Source organism: Leopardus geoffroyi, chromosome D1, assembly GCF_018350155.1.
Source record: "Leopardus geoffroyi isolate Oge1 chromosome D1, O.geoffroyi_Oge1_pat1.0, whole genome shotgun sequence".
NCBI classification, from domain to species: Eukaryota; Metazoa; Chordata; class Mammalia; order Carnivora; family Felidae; genus Leopardus; species Leopardus geoffroyi.
In genome coordinates this window covers 48020523-48036102 of record NC_059329.1, presented here as the reverse complement: position 1 = coordinate 48036102, position 15580 = coordinate 48020523, and the positions used below count along the sequence as shown (strand labels likewise).

The 15580-nt window shown below is 39.0% G+C and overlaps 1 protein-coding gene and 1 pseudogene across 19 annotated transcripts in view; both read right to left on the bottom strand.

Annotated features, from left to right (window-relative positions):
- Positions 1-15580, bottom strand: part of DLG2 (discs large MAGUK scaffold protein 2) — a 2060218-nt gene that overhangs the window by 1025311 nt on the left and 1019327 nt on the right. The window lies entirely within an intron of this gene.
- Positions 2571-3994, bottom strand: LOC123602186 (annotated as a pseudogene).

Genomic DNA, 15580 nt, shown 5'->3' with positions numbered 1-15580 from the left:
ATTCAATCTGCCAGCTGGGCAACAGCTCCAACTTCTATGAGTGTCATTACAGCTGAAGGCTAGAAGCGTGTTCTCAGTGTGCCTGGTGCCAGGAAAAGATGAAATGTTTATTTCATCGGGATGCCTAGTCAAGTGAGGCAAATTCCCTGCACCTTAGTGTCCTGAGTTTAAATTCAGCTCCCGCCACTAATCAACAACACGACTTCAGGCAAGTACAGAAGCTCTCTGCAACTCAGATTCCTCATTTGCGAAACTGGGCTAATAATACTTATAACAGTGTTGCTATGAGAAATTGACGAGAAAATATGCGTAAAGGCCTTGGCAGCAGGCCCGACTACTGATTGATGCTTAAGAAATCTGAGTCTCTTCCTATTCTTGGGTCAGTGTTAAACACTCATCTTTCTAAGTGTTGTCAGAAGAGCCACCACACACACATGCATGCATACATAGATTCAACTCAGCCTTACCCCTATTGCAGGCAGCCAGCTTCCTACATGCTACATATAAGCATCATAGCATCATATATAGATCAGTGCAAACTCTCCAAAGGATGCACACTGAGTTGCAAAGGTCTTGCCTCTACTGCTCTAATATTCAGTTTCTCTTCCATATGTGAGGCCATCTTACCCTCTTTATCCATGCTTCCTCCTGAGCCAAGGTTGCTGGTCTCTTCTGCCTCTGATTACCATCACTGTCCAGCAGGAAGGGAGAAACAGTCACAGACGCAAGTGCTAATGACACTAAAATATAGCTCTTTGTCTGAATTCTCTCTCTTTTTTTTTTTTCCTCTCAACATGCTTCATTTACCCAGAAGCAAACAGCTGTTGTCTCCATGGGAAGATGTCAGGTGGCCCAAGTGGGCAACCACTCCAAATTATCTCTGGGGTGGTACAAATGGGCTTGGAATCATCTAGCTGTTCTTATCTAGCTGCCTTTGTCCCAGAGCCCCTCATGATAAGCCAGCCTCAGTGACTCTGGAACATGGGACAGGTGAAGGATCGAGACAGAAGTTATGGCTCTGATCTCATTATCAGTAAGTTTGAATCAAAGAGGATTATTTGGCAACCAGATACTGTCATAAAAATATTAATATTTCCTCAGATAAAGTCACTTCATAATACATGCTTTATTATAGTTGTTTAATCTCCAGATAATATAATTTTCTCCTGGGAAGCCATTTTTATACTTAATTTAGGTATTTGAATATGCAATTGAATACACACAACTATAGAATGCTATTGTGTGCTTACTAAACCTTAAGATGTAAGCCCCAAATCAAGAAAAGCTAGAAAGTTTTCTCATTTTCTTGTCCTGCTACCCTGCTGGGAACTCATAGTGTCATCTTTCAGATGAATGGATGCCTATGATGTGGCATACATAAGTATCTATGCTTCATAAGTATTCATTTATTTAATCCTTACAGCAAACTTATGAATTGGTTACTGTTTTATTTACTTCATTTTATAGATAAGAAATTAGAGGCAGAGAAAAATTAAATAAACTGGTGATACAACTAGTGAAGAAGCTAGGATTCATACCTCACTATCCTCATAACCCTTACCTTAATCCTTCACAATAGTGTCTCTCAGATATTATGCATATCTTATTCTCTGAATCAGGTATTTATACTGAGAATGGTAGATACTCTGACTCTTTGGCTTAAAAGTCATGTTCTGCAGGGTGCCTGGGTGGCTCAGTCAGTTGAGTATTCAACTCTTGATTTTGGCTCAGGTCATGCTCCCAGGGTTGTGGAATCAAGCCCTGCCTTGGACTCTGCACTAAGCGTGGAGCCTGCCTCGGATTCTCTCTCTCCCTCTGCTCCTCTCTCCCAATCATGATCTATTTCTCTTAAAAAATAAAATATAAGTCAGGGTCTGCAAGTTTCCCTTTATCCTTGGTGGGCCATAGAATACAATTGGAAGTATAAAAGGAAATAGCCTAATAATGATATTGCCATTTGCCTGGTCACCCACACACAACACACACAGAAGAAGATGATCCTCCAGCAACTTTCTCTTCTCATGACTTCCAGAGTAAGATCAACCTAGCCCAATTAACAGAACATGACACCTAACATCAGAGTCAAAGCCAAAATGACTTCACATTAGACTGCAAGTTCTTTGATGAAGGCAGTGATCCAATAATTGTAGTCATCTCAGTACCCCTATGGCAAGTCTCAGGGATTTACTACATTTTGCCAAGTGAATGAGTCTAATGTAAGTTAAATGGATTCTGCTTCAGCAAGGACTCTTGTTCTTTCCATCTCCATTGCCCTTTCCCCATCAGGCCCTTGTTTCCTCTCCCCAGAACATTACACTTTCCTCTTATTTCCCTTTCCAACTACATTCTTGACTCTCCCCACCTCAACACAGCAACCTTCCTTTCCCTCCTCTCCATTTCCCCCCACCCCACCAACTTACCATTCCATTCTGAATTATTTGTAATTCAGAGTGAGAGTAATATATAACCACTGGGACTTTGTACTTGCTACTTTCCAGATATCTTTGCCATCTCTTCACCTTCAGGGCTCAGTTAAGATGATACCTTCTCTCAGAAGCCTCTTTGATTGATCCACTTCCCCTGACACCTGTGTCCAACCCGACTAGGGTCAGGACTGACAGCGACCTGTGCACACACAGAGTACTTTTTATTTTGTAATTTTTGCCTGTTTGTTTGACGGTTCACCTTTATAGATTCAATAAATAAGACTAAATCTTATTTATTGCTGTAATACCTACGTAGGTGCTGAATAAACGTTTGTTAAATAAGCGATAGCCACCTAGTAACTAGTTTTGTTTTTTTTCAACTTTTAGAAACTTTACTTTCTGTCAACTTCATTTCCCTTTTGTTTGCCTCTGCAGAAGAGCAGCTTAAGACCACTCAGTGTTTGCTCCTACTCATTCAGTGGCCTGAGCAATGAGGGCCTCAGACCAGTCTTCACTGGCAGACTGAGCATTCCAGTCTTCAGTAGGGAACTGCTGAATAGGCACAGAGGGCAGCTGCAAGCCTTCAGACCAGTCTGCAACTTCAGGTTAAATAGCAGTGAACTAAAGTAGTCCATTTACCCTTAGATTCCTCCTCAGTCACAGCCTTTTCAGCAGCACCCTGCTCTTCCTTTTCAATCTCTTCAGGGTCTCCATTGAAGCAGAGATCAAGCATGACCTCCCATAGGAAACGGTGCCACACATGTGGAGAACTTCCTGGGCCAGACTCCACCACATCAGACCTACTGAGTGAGCCCCCTTGTTGTTGCAAGGGATAGAAATGTCTACACAGCACAGAAGAGAGTCTGTGTTACACAGAGCGATGATAAGCAGGTTAGCACAAGATGCCTCTGTGAGAGGCTGGTGGTCAGTCCTGGGGTCAGTAACCACCAGAAGTCTCAGCTCCCAGAAGGCTTCCTGGATCCAGTTAGGGAAAGTTCCCGGAGAGAAGTGGCTAGCAATAACAGTGGCTCTGGGGGCGCCTGGGTGGCTCAGTCGGTTAAGTGGCTGACTTTGGCTCGGGTCATGATTTTGCGGTCTGTAAGTTCTAGCCCCGCGTCGGGCTCTGTGCTGACAGCTCAGAGCCTGGAGCCTGTTTCAGATTCTGTGTCTCCCTCTCTCTGACCCTCCCCCATTCGTGCTCTGTCTCTCTCTGTCTCAAAAATAAATAAACGTTAAAAAAAATTTAAAAAAAAAAGAGTGGCTCTGGTAGCAGCAGCAAACTTCAGCATAGCTCGCTGGCCAATATTCCTGAATGATATGACAATGACATCAGCTAGGTTCTGAATGGCGACAATGGCTGCAGCTGCCACAGCAGCAGCTTCTCCCAGGTTCTCTTCTAGATTTATGATGTAGATACTATCACTTTTCCTTTTGTAGCTGTACTGCTCCATTCGGAAGTCAAGGTTGGTGCCATCTAAATCAGTTCCTGATACAAGGAATTTGAGGACATCCTCCTCTTTCATTTGCAGGACATCAAAAGGGTCCAGGCATTGTGGAAGTTTTCCTTTAAGTTATGATGTGAACGCAAAACAACGCCATAGGGACCGCTTCCTGGGTAGCGTGGAAAGGTGGTAACTACTTTTCTTATCTGCATTCTCTCCACAAGTCAAGTCATTCAACCAATCACCCCTGGGCACATAGTTAAGCACAACGTCACCATATCACTCACCCTTTAAAGCCCTTTTCTGTGCTCTGGAACAAAACATGGACGCTTTGTCATAGTATTCACGCCACTCTTAATCTCTCTCTACATTCCTCTGACTGTACTTCTTTACCCATTTGCATTCCACTAAAATTAGCCAAACAACTTTTTTTTTCTGAAGTCTCACTCATCTTTCTCACTTTCCTGTTTGTGCTCTTGCTTCTGCCTTGAATGATGCTCCTTGAATTATTGGCTGGGAAATATCGTTCTCTTTGTTTGAGATTCTGTTCAAATGTCCACTTTTCTGGTCTCCCCTGATCTTTCCCAAACAGATATAACCTCTATTTATCTTCATTTTACACTTCTCTCATAATGAAGCCATCCATCAGTGAGTTTGTAGCTTTTCTATCCCTCTGTCCTTTTGTTAAGCGCTTATAGTGAGTTACTGAGGCACTGTAATAGACACTGAAAATATTTAGAAAGATGAACCACAGTCCCAGCTCCCATGAGCTCCCTTTTCAGTAACTGAGAATAACAAATTTAATCAATCTAGGATGTCATTGATGAGACACATTTGATTTTAGAGATGCTAAATATTAAAAAGTGCATCTTAGAATTGATGAAATGCCACATTAAAGTATAGTATACATAGGTTCCCATGGAGGTACATTTAATCTGGCTTTGGAGGTATAAGGGGATAGTTTCCTGGAGAATAGGACACCTGTGATTTATCTCACAAAATGAGAAAGCATTAGGCAAAGAAACAGCAAGGGTATTGGCAAAGGAACAGCAGGTTCAAAGTCAGAGAGGAGTGATAACAGAGCAGAACATCTGAAGATATTAAAATGCTTGAAGGCAGGTTCTTACATTGTTTCCTCCAGAGGACTTCATACAGAGCAGAGCCTTAAACAGTTGTCTTAGACAGAAATTAAGTTTATTCTGAGCCATAGAAATATTACCAAAAGGAGATCACCATTTATGTGCTACAGTGTAACTAAGCTTGTCACCTCCCCTTAAAATTTGCAACATGCAGCTAACATTTCAAGGAATTTTGCAAAATAAATTGCCTGAGTTGTTCAATTCAAAATCTGAAATATAACTGATAAATTTATCATCCATGACAACAGGGTCTGAAAGATTAGACTTCTGTATAGTTTGGACTTTCATAAACTGGTAGACTTGGCAAGGTTAACAGAGGTCAGTTGGTGTACATTCTCTATTCATGGTAAAACAAAACAAAACAAAACAAAACGAAACAACTTAGCTCTTAAAGCTATGGGCAACTTCTGGCCTCACTTTGTATTTGTCTTGGTCCGTTCCATTCTTAGCTACATTTTCATTTTTGTGTGTGTTTTCTTCTTCTTTCTTGTAAAGGTTTCATCAAGATGTGAAAAATTAAAAATCCAGGGAAGCTCTTAAGCATGCCATTCTTTAGCCTAAAATAGCTACCCCTTCCTTAATTTGGATAAGACTTGTTCAGTCTTGAGCAAAGAATAATCTGTAGGTTTATTAGGGGCACTAGCTTCTTGGATTCAATAATAAACAAGACAGACAATATTCCTTCTCTTATGGAGCTTCCTTTCTAGTAGAAGTGACTGACAAAACAAAATTAACAAATAAACAAAACAATTCCAGATTGTTAAGGAAATGAGAAAGTATTCCAAGAGAGCACAAAGGAGAAACCTTATTCAGTAGAGGAGGTCAGCAGACACTTTGTAAAATGATGATGTACGAGTTGAATCCTGAAGAATGACAGAATTCCCACATACAGAGTTGGGTGGGCTACATTCCAAATGAAAAGGAAGAACAACCATGAAAGCACCTGAGCTGGGCAAGAACTTAGTGGGCTGTAGGACTGACAGAGCTTTCTGAAGAAAGGCAAGTGTAGTGAAATATGAAGCAGAAAAGGTAAATAGGGCAGACCACACAGGACCATATAGCCCTCAGAAACTATTTAGGCTCCCAACCTGAGAAAATTAGAGTTCTGATAGAGGATTTCAAGAGGAAAGAGACATGATCTGATTTATATTTAAAAAGCCTACTCTTAGACTGTTGGTGGGATTTTAAAATGGTGTAACCACTATGGAAAAATGGTAGTTTCCTCAAAAAATTAAAAATATAACTACCATATGGTCCAGCAATCTCACTTCTGGGCAGATAGCCAAAAGAATTGAAAGCAGGGTCTGGCAGAAAGATTTGCATCTCCAAATTCACAGCAGCATTATGCACAATAGGCAAGAGGTGGGAGCAACCCAAATGCCCATGGACAGATGAATGTATGAACACAATGTGAAATGTACATGCAATAGAATAGTACTCAGCCTTAAGAGGAAGGAAATTCTGACACAGGCAAACACGGATGAACTCTGAGGACATTATGCTAAGTGAAATAAGTCAGTCACAACAAGGCAAATTCTGTATGATTTCACTTACATGAAGTATCCAGAATGGCCAATTTCATAAAAACAAAGTAGAATGCTGATTCACAGGGACTTCTTCATTACACAGAAAGTTTCTAATTTGCAAGATGAAAAAGTTATGGAGAGCTGTTACACAACAATGTGAATATATTTAATACCACTGAACTGTACATTTAAAACCTGGTTAAGGGGTGCCTGGGTGGCTCAGGTTGTTTAGCATCCAACCTCGGCTCAGGTCATGATCTCACAGTTTGTGGGTTCAAGCCCCTCACTGGGCTCCGTGCTGACTGTGCAGAACCTGCTTGGGCCTCTCTCTTTTTCCCTCTCTCTCTCTGCCCCTCCCCGATTTGTGCTTTCTCTGTCTCTCAAAATAAACTTAAAAAGTAAAATAAATAAGTAAATAAATGGTAAAGATGGAAAATTTTATATTACATGTTTTTTTAAAAATTATTATTACCATAAAACTTACACTGGCATCCTATGAAGAATGGATGAGAACAGTGAGAGGACAAAGGAGAAAGGCCATTTGGGATGCTCTCAGGGGACTCATTCTGGTACCTGGAACAGGCATGTCACAGAGTCTGCAGTGAGCTCTGCCTCCTCACGCTCTACTGTGAGGAAACATCCAAGGCCCACAGACTCCAAGTTCTTATTTGCTTAAGCACAAAAACATTCCAAATGTTCGTGTATATTATTCCTTCAAACTTCCAACATCCTTCCTCAGAAAAGATAAGAAACAACAAAAAAAATGAACTTTAAAATAGTTGGTGATGAAATCCCCTCTCACCTGGGCTCATCTTTTGCCTGGAAGGAAAGAGGAAGAGGTCCAGGTAGCAGGTGGACTTTATGCAATTGTATGTAATTCGCCTTGAGGATTAGTAACTCTGTGTCACTCTCCCCTCAAAAATAGCCTTCTGATCGCTTTTAATAAACATGAGCATTGGCCAAAAATCAAGTTAGAAATTTTTCTTCCTAATTTTTCTGTTTTGGATCTTAGCAGTAGCCCTCAATGTTTAAAATACATGAGGACAGAAGAGTCCAAACTCCCTAACTTACACTGAGAGGACCTCTACATTCTTAGAAGATAATTATTTTGTATTTTGACAAAAATTACCTTTAAAATTTGCTGTGAAGTCATTCATGCATACACAATAATTTATATCAGCTATACAAGCTACAAAGAATAATATAACAGACTCCCTATAATTATCACCCAGCTTAAGAAGTTGAATATTATCAATATAGTAGAAACTCCAGGTGCCCATCACTACTCATTTCTATCTCCCTCTCTATGGAGGAAACTGTTAAATTTCCTGTTCATGATTCCTTGCTTTTTTCAATGGTCTCACTAACTATCTAGACATGTATCTGGGAGAGTTTTATGTGTCAATTTCAGTGAACTACAGTATCCATTATTTGTTTCTCTGAAGGAACTTTCTAACAATGGTTATCATCTGCAGCTTTCTCAGATGACACCTCATTTGTGGACTGCTGCTTCAGCTCCTGCCTGAGAGTGTCCAGCCTGCTGGTCTTCCCTCTGGACTTAAGACTTGCCAGTCCCCACAATCACATAAGACAATTCCTTAAAATATACATACCATGTATACTGGTTCTATTTCTCTGGCAGGACATTGAATTGACTGACATAGGATCCCTAAAAAGTGTGTGGTTTTGGAACTCTACATAAGCTGTTTCATATTGTGGCTCTCTTTCTGCAATTTTGTGAAATTCATTCATGGTGACGTGTGCAGGTAGAGTTCATTTCTTTTTAATTTTGTAGAGTACTACATTGTATGGTACACCACAACGTACCATTTTCTTGCCAAAGAACATTCACTATATGTTTATTGTTTTCCTTTCTGGAATAACTAAACTATAACAATAATGCTACAGAATTCTTATATATGTTTCTTGGTTCACATATGTATGAATCTCATTACGCATGTGCCTAGGAGTGGAATTTCTGGATCATATAAACATCTTCAATTTTGCTAGATAAACAAATTGTTCCAAAATGGTTGTATCTATCATCAGAAATATACTAATTTATATCCAACCAGTAATAGAAAAGAGCTATGATTATTCCATGTTCTTGGCAAAACTTGGCATTATCAAGGAAAATAATTGTATATAGGTAGATATATATTTGGAAATTGAATCAACATGGCTAACATATACATTATACGAGAGATGAAAGAGGGGTGCCTGGCTGGCTCAGTGGGTTAAGCATCCAACTTCAGGTCAGGTCATGATCTCACAGTTCATGGGTTCAAGCCCCACATCAGGCTGGGCTGTGTGCTGACAGCTCAGAGCCTGAAGCCTGCTTCAGATTCTGTCTCCCTCTCTCTCTGCCCCTCCCTGACTCATGCTTGCTCTCTTTCTTTCAAATATAATAAACATTTAAAAAAATTTTTTTTAAAGAGATGAAAGAGAAAGGAGTCAAGGTTCATTTTCTGATTCTTATTTTTGCAATAATTAATATTCATTTTAAGTGTCATTTTTATCCACTTCTTTTTTATCTCAAATACATGGAATAGAGTTGAACAAATACTTTGTCTCACTGACTGATTTGGGTTTGTCTGTTTCTCAGATAAAACATCCTTCATGTGCAGAATCTTCCTTCAGCCACAAGGTGGCAAGCTAAGCATCCTCAAATTTAAAGCTCAACGCCTAGGTCTGAGTGTGATTGTTCTTAGAAAGTTTATAAAGCAAGGATTTATACCCTAGTAGATTCTTTATGGATATAATATTCATGCTTCTTCCATATTGTAATATATTAATATTTACCCAGTTCTCCCTTCTGTAAAGGAGTAATCAAAAGTCCCTGTTCTTTTTTATTTATTTTAAATAAAACTCAGAACCTGTCACTGCTCCAGGAGCATTCTTATTTGGCTCCCTTTAATCACAGAGGACATTCAAGACTCTTTTGCCTGACATACAAGACCTCCTGGAAACTATCTTGAATCTGCATTTCTAGTTTCATTTCGTCTTATTTCATTTGCACTCCACACACACACACACACACACACACACACACTCACTCTCTCTCTCTCTCTCTCTCTCTCTCTCTCCCCCATTCTCTGCACATTCCAGCTCTCAAGGTCTTACTCAGCCACACCAAATTTCTCCCACATCTGTGTATTAGGCTGTTCAGATTTCCACGATATGGTGAGGGCTGCTGACTTTGAATGTTCTCCCATTTCTTTTCTACCTATTCAGTTGAAACGCGAATTTGAGTCCCAGTTGCAATACCACCCTACTGAAGATGTCGGGTTTCCTCCAGCTGTTATCCATGACTCCTCTAAGGCCCTAAAACATTTTTATATAGCATTGTCAGAGCCGTCATGTTGTATTATGACATTCTAATCTTTTTCTCTCTCTCCTCCAATGTTACTTACCAACAAGGAGTCATGATAGATTTTTCTTTGACACTGACCTAGAGATTTACACTATGGCTGGCCAGCTGGTAGGTATCAATGAATGTTAACTAGCTTCCTGAATGAATGAATGAATGAATGAATGAATATGGCATAAAGGTGAATAATTTAACCAACGCATATTTCCCATCAGTATATACAGTACTTGACACAGAGCTTACATTGTTAGAATTTTTATCTATTGTTACAGTTGTTGTTACTATAATTAAAATCATTTAAAAATAAACACTGAGTTGCTTGTAAATAAGAGGTAGAAGACTTGTTTCTGTCCATGAGGAGGTAAGCCAAGGGGAGCTGGGGAGAGGGCGTAGCTCTGGGCAATGTGTGCATATGTAAATCAGTATAATATACTGATACAATAAAGTAGTCCACTTAATAAATATGATTAAATAAATCATTGGGTTTAGCCACCGGCATGAGAAGTTTCCATAATTCAGCTAACATGTCAAATATTTTTCTCAGCAAACATATTATTGATTTTTCACAAAGGTTATAATTTAACAAGCACATAATATTGATTTTTTAAGGCTCTCAGTCCAGAACTATAAGGATCTCAGTGGAATTATAATTCCTTCTAATTAAAAGCTTCAAGATGCAAACATGCTATAAGGCATTAGACACCATATGCTTCACTGTAATGTGAACTTGCTAACTTCACCTCTTTAGTCCTGTGAATAGAACTCTTTCCTGATCAGTACTTCCTTGCATTTTATTTTCTTGGTTGAGACATTTTTTTTCTATTTTAATTCAAAATTCATTATATCACTTGTTATTGAGTGTCCACTGGGTGCATAGTAATGGGCTATGCCCTAACATATTGTTTGTGACATGTTCCTTCTATTTATTTTCAGCTATTATTTTGATAAAGGTCTACTGTCTGCCAGATATTATTCTAGGACAAAGAATCTAAGTCTCAAAATATTGATACTGGTAGGCTGGAGGATCTTGTGTACTCGTTGGAAATATTTAAGAAGTTCATCTCAAAAGATATTCCAGAATTCTTTCAGTTATTTTCAGAGAAGAACTATATATATATATATTCTCAGCCCCAAATTTGGGAACTTGATGTTTTTTAAGTCAAATCTAGTAGGAAAGCCACATTATATTGATTTTAGCCAACTTTCTCAACTGGAGCACGTTAAGTCAGCATATAAATTGCTGTTGACTGTTATTGAATACCCACAGTGTGCTAGGCACTATTAATTCAGCTGAAACTCATTAATTCAAGTGAATAACTAGATCCCCCATTAGGAGGGCTCACATTTTACAAATGACCAAGCAAGAGAAAAACACCCAGCTGAAAGGCAACAGAACTGGCAGGCACTTTCATCATCTGCTGTTAATTGGAAGAAGTAGAACTTAATTTTATTCAGAATAATGCTTCATCATGGCTTTGGAAAGTAATGAAGTCCCAGGGGATCTGAATGGGCTCCTCTAATAAACTTTCCATGAGACATGGTATGTTGGTTGGAGGAGAGGGGTTGCTTAGAAAATGTTAAGGGCTGTGGGGAGGTAGACTCAACTGAATGAAATCTACATTTTTGTATCAAAAGCAACAGAAAAATCACAAAGTTACTTTCTCTGGCCATCCATGGACTACTCCCTTTGAGGCTAATTTAGGGATTACACTAATGCAGGGTTGAGAGGAAAAAAATGAGGGGTGTGCTGGACCTTGAGTTCCTGATGGAGTACTTGCTGGTCTAAGAGGTCTGGGTGCCTTCCTTTGCTGTGAAGGAAATTCAATAAATTAATATTCTGGAGGTAGAGTTCTCAGCCTTTTTCATATGACTTGCCATTACATTTTCCTAATGATAGACCATTCCTTACTGGTGTCTTCCTATCATTACATATTCTTTCAACAAATGTTTACTGGCTATTTCTCATGGTCTGGGCACTGTGCTAGATACTAAGAATACAACAATCAACAATATAATTTTATTTCCTTCTCTCATGGAGTTCACTTACAGTCTGTAGGAAAGCAGATATTAAATGCATAAATGACTTCTTAATTATAAACATAATATAAGCTATGAAGAAAAAGTACAATGGAGATCTGGAGTCTATACCAGCGAGTGGCAATACGTATAATGCAATAGGTCTGGATGATAATACAAATGATAGCTACTCTTAGCTGCTCACCTATTCTGTCCTAGGCACTGTGGTAAGTACTTTGCATTATTTATTTCTGCAATTACTATGTGAGTAAGCATCAAATAGGCTGTCGCAGATGAGACTTTCCTTATGCACTCCATGATGCACTCATCACTGTGCTGGTTGTACCTTGAGGGCTGCCATTTCGTCACCACTCTTTTAAGACTCAGTTTAAATGTTACTTTGTCTGTGAAGCCTTGCATCTAGGAAGTCCATGTTCCTTCTGTGCTTTCCAATGCTCTTGGTTTAAACTCTAATATGGTGAAATATAATTGATTTATTTAAATATGTGACTCCACCACTGGACTGTAATCTTCATGAGGAAGGACACTAAGTTTTAAGCATTTTATTTATTTGTATATCCCTTGCATCTTGTAAGCTCAGTGCTTGGTATTTATAGGCATTCATTAAATATGTATTGAATAACTGTTGAGTGAAATATGATTTGTGCTACAGTCTACAGCAAGAATGAAACATGTATTAGAAAATATGGGTAGCATTTCATTTGAATTGCTGATAAAGTATTTGAAAGGCAAATCATTCATTAATATCTAGGATAGACCATGCACCTGGTACACAATACATATTAATTTGAAGATTTAAAATGGACACTATTTTTTTGCTTCCTAAGTGTTGATGAATACTATAAATGCCAAACAAAATAGCAACTAGGTTTCCATCACGTAGAATCCACTTAGATAATTTAGTTTTACACCTGTTTCTCAATCTTGACTTCTGCTAATCCTAATGGGACAAAATGTCCATTGAAGAAGGTATGCTTTTATAATATCAAGCAATATCTAATATAATGAGTGATCCTGCAGTGGGATCTAAGCCCACTCTAAGCCATCCTTTGGTTCAACTTCCTGCTTGCAGGAGGATATGCTCAGGCCTCATGACTTCCACAGGCTGGACGAAGACTACCATCTAGATCTCCTAAGTCCTAAGCTAATGCCAATACTTCCTATAACTGCCTATGTCTCTATCTAATGCCAGGCTCAAGAACAGAAGGAAAAGGAGAGAGAGAGAAAAAAAAAGTGTTGCTATCTACTTTTTTTTTTTTTAACATTTTATTTATTTTTGAGAGAGAGAGAGAGACAGAGCATGAAATGGGGGAGTAACAGAGAGAGAGGGACACACAGAATCCAAAGCAAACTTCCAGACTCTGAGCTGTCAGTGCAGAGCTTGACCTAGGGCTGGAATACGTGAATGAACAGTGAGATCACAACCTGAGCTGAAGTCGGACATTTAACCAAGTGAGCCACCCAAGAGCCCCTCTACCTACTTCCTTCTTTGCATTTGGAATACTCATTTGTTTTAGAGGGAGAGTTCAACTTCACTCAAATTCCCAATGCCTACATGAAGCCTTCCAGATTTGCCTCATCTGAAAGGGCTCTCTCCCTCTACATTTTATCACTTGATGCTTAAAACAGCTTGAAAATCATATCATGGTATTCTGAAATTGCTTGCATCATTTATTTAAATAAGAATCTAAGAGATGTATGTATTATGGCTTACAATTAAATGAATTTTAACAGTAATCTTGTCTTCTATTTTTTGATATTCCTCCAAGCAACTAGAAGAGTTGATGTACCTTGTGCATATTATAATGATTCAAAAAAAAACCCTTAACATTTATTTCTTAGAAGAAAAAAAATACACCTGTTTTAAAATCGCAGTCCAACTCCATTTAATTAAGTTTATCTTGAGTAATATTTCTATAAAAACCCATTCACTATTAGGCCACACTTACTCATGCCTAACAAGGTGAATAAAATATAATAGTATCCAACTAAATCCATGTTGAATGAGTAAAGAAAGGATCTACTGACACCTGTGGTGATTTCAGCCACATCTGACAGTAGGCCTTCACAAAACATAATGATGAATATGGATGATGTAAATGGATGAATGAATCCACACCCACCACACGTCCATACATGCAAGGAACGCTATGCATAATACTATTGTGACTTTTTTTTTTAATTTTTTTTTTCAACGTTTATTTATTTTTGGGACAGAGAGAGACAGAGCATGAACGGGGGAGGGGCAGAGAGAGAGGGAGACACAGAATCGGAAACAGGCTCCAGGCTCTGAGCCATCAGCCCAGAGCCTGATGCGGGGCTCGAACTCACGGACCGCGAGATCGTGACCTGGCTGAAATCGGACGCTTAACCGACTGCGCCACCCAGGCGCCCCGTGACTTTTTAATTCTGTTTAAAATATATGTTGATACATATTTTTAAAGCCTGACATTTTTTTAAAATCCTTCCGCTAACATAATTAGTAAAAAGAAAGAACTGGATGATCTTTTGACAATAATCCCCTGAGTTGGAATCAATCGTGCTTTTCTCCAGAACCTGGTATTTCTGCCATGAGCAGTGGCATTGCAAGCTCAATGAAAGAGTCAAAATGTGTTAGATAGCACAGGGCAAGGTGGCATAGCTGACAGATGGGGTTCAGATGCTATCTCTGTTTCAGGTTGAAGCCGTTAAAAGGCAAGCCTAAAATTAGTTTCATTCTTGTCACTCCTGCAAAGCTGGCTCTTAGTTCCAGAAAGTTTAAGTAAAACAGCTAAATGAACACCAGAATGACTACAGTGACTTACACCTTGTTCCTGGCTTTGCCTCTAAGCAGACATATGATCTCAGTGCAGGTAGTTTTCATTATCTGGTAGACAGATTCCTAACCCAAAAATTTTAGGGAACTAGGCCGGAACAGCAGTATTCTCTTGTACCGTGGAGATACACAGGTGTGTCGTGTTCATTTATGAGAAGCATTGCAGGTATTCTAATATTGTTGATACAGTGATTGTAAATCATTTACTTCAAAAAGGAGAGCAGATGTAAGAGGATATAACATCACATCTCACTCACTTACATCCTGTTGTGTTTGCTTTAAGGGAAGAGAAAGGTGTCCAATTATAGTAAATTCAACTACAATAAAGCACAGCTATTTTACCTAGGTTAGAACAATTGTAAGGTACCTAACTGATGCTGTGATAATAAGAGGTGACTGTAATGCGGTATTTTAAGGGATTTCAGAGAAGCTTAGCTATGTTTACAGGAATGAGTTGCTCTCCATGCCTGCCATAGAAAAACAAATGTGAGAACACTACACAAGAGACTAAGTCACTGTTAGCACTGAACTTCAGTGATTTGGATCAGAGTCAAACTTAGGGGACTGGCTTTGCAGATTCCCTGGGGACACTACAAATGTCCCTGAAGGAAGACATCCACCCCCTAAAAAGAGTCCTACCCAAGAGTATACTGTACTGTTCCTTAATTTGATGAGACTGGAGGAGGGCTGATTGGGAGGGAATAGTAAGAAGGAGAACTTGAATAAGCTTAAAATATCTCTTGCTTTAAATATTACCATAAATAGCACCTCCATTTTGTTTTAGTCCACATATAATGTGGCTTAATATTTATGTAGATTTTTCTT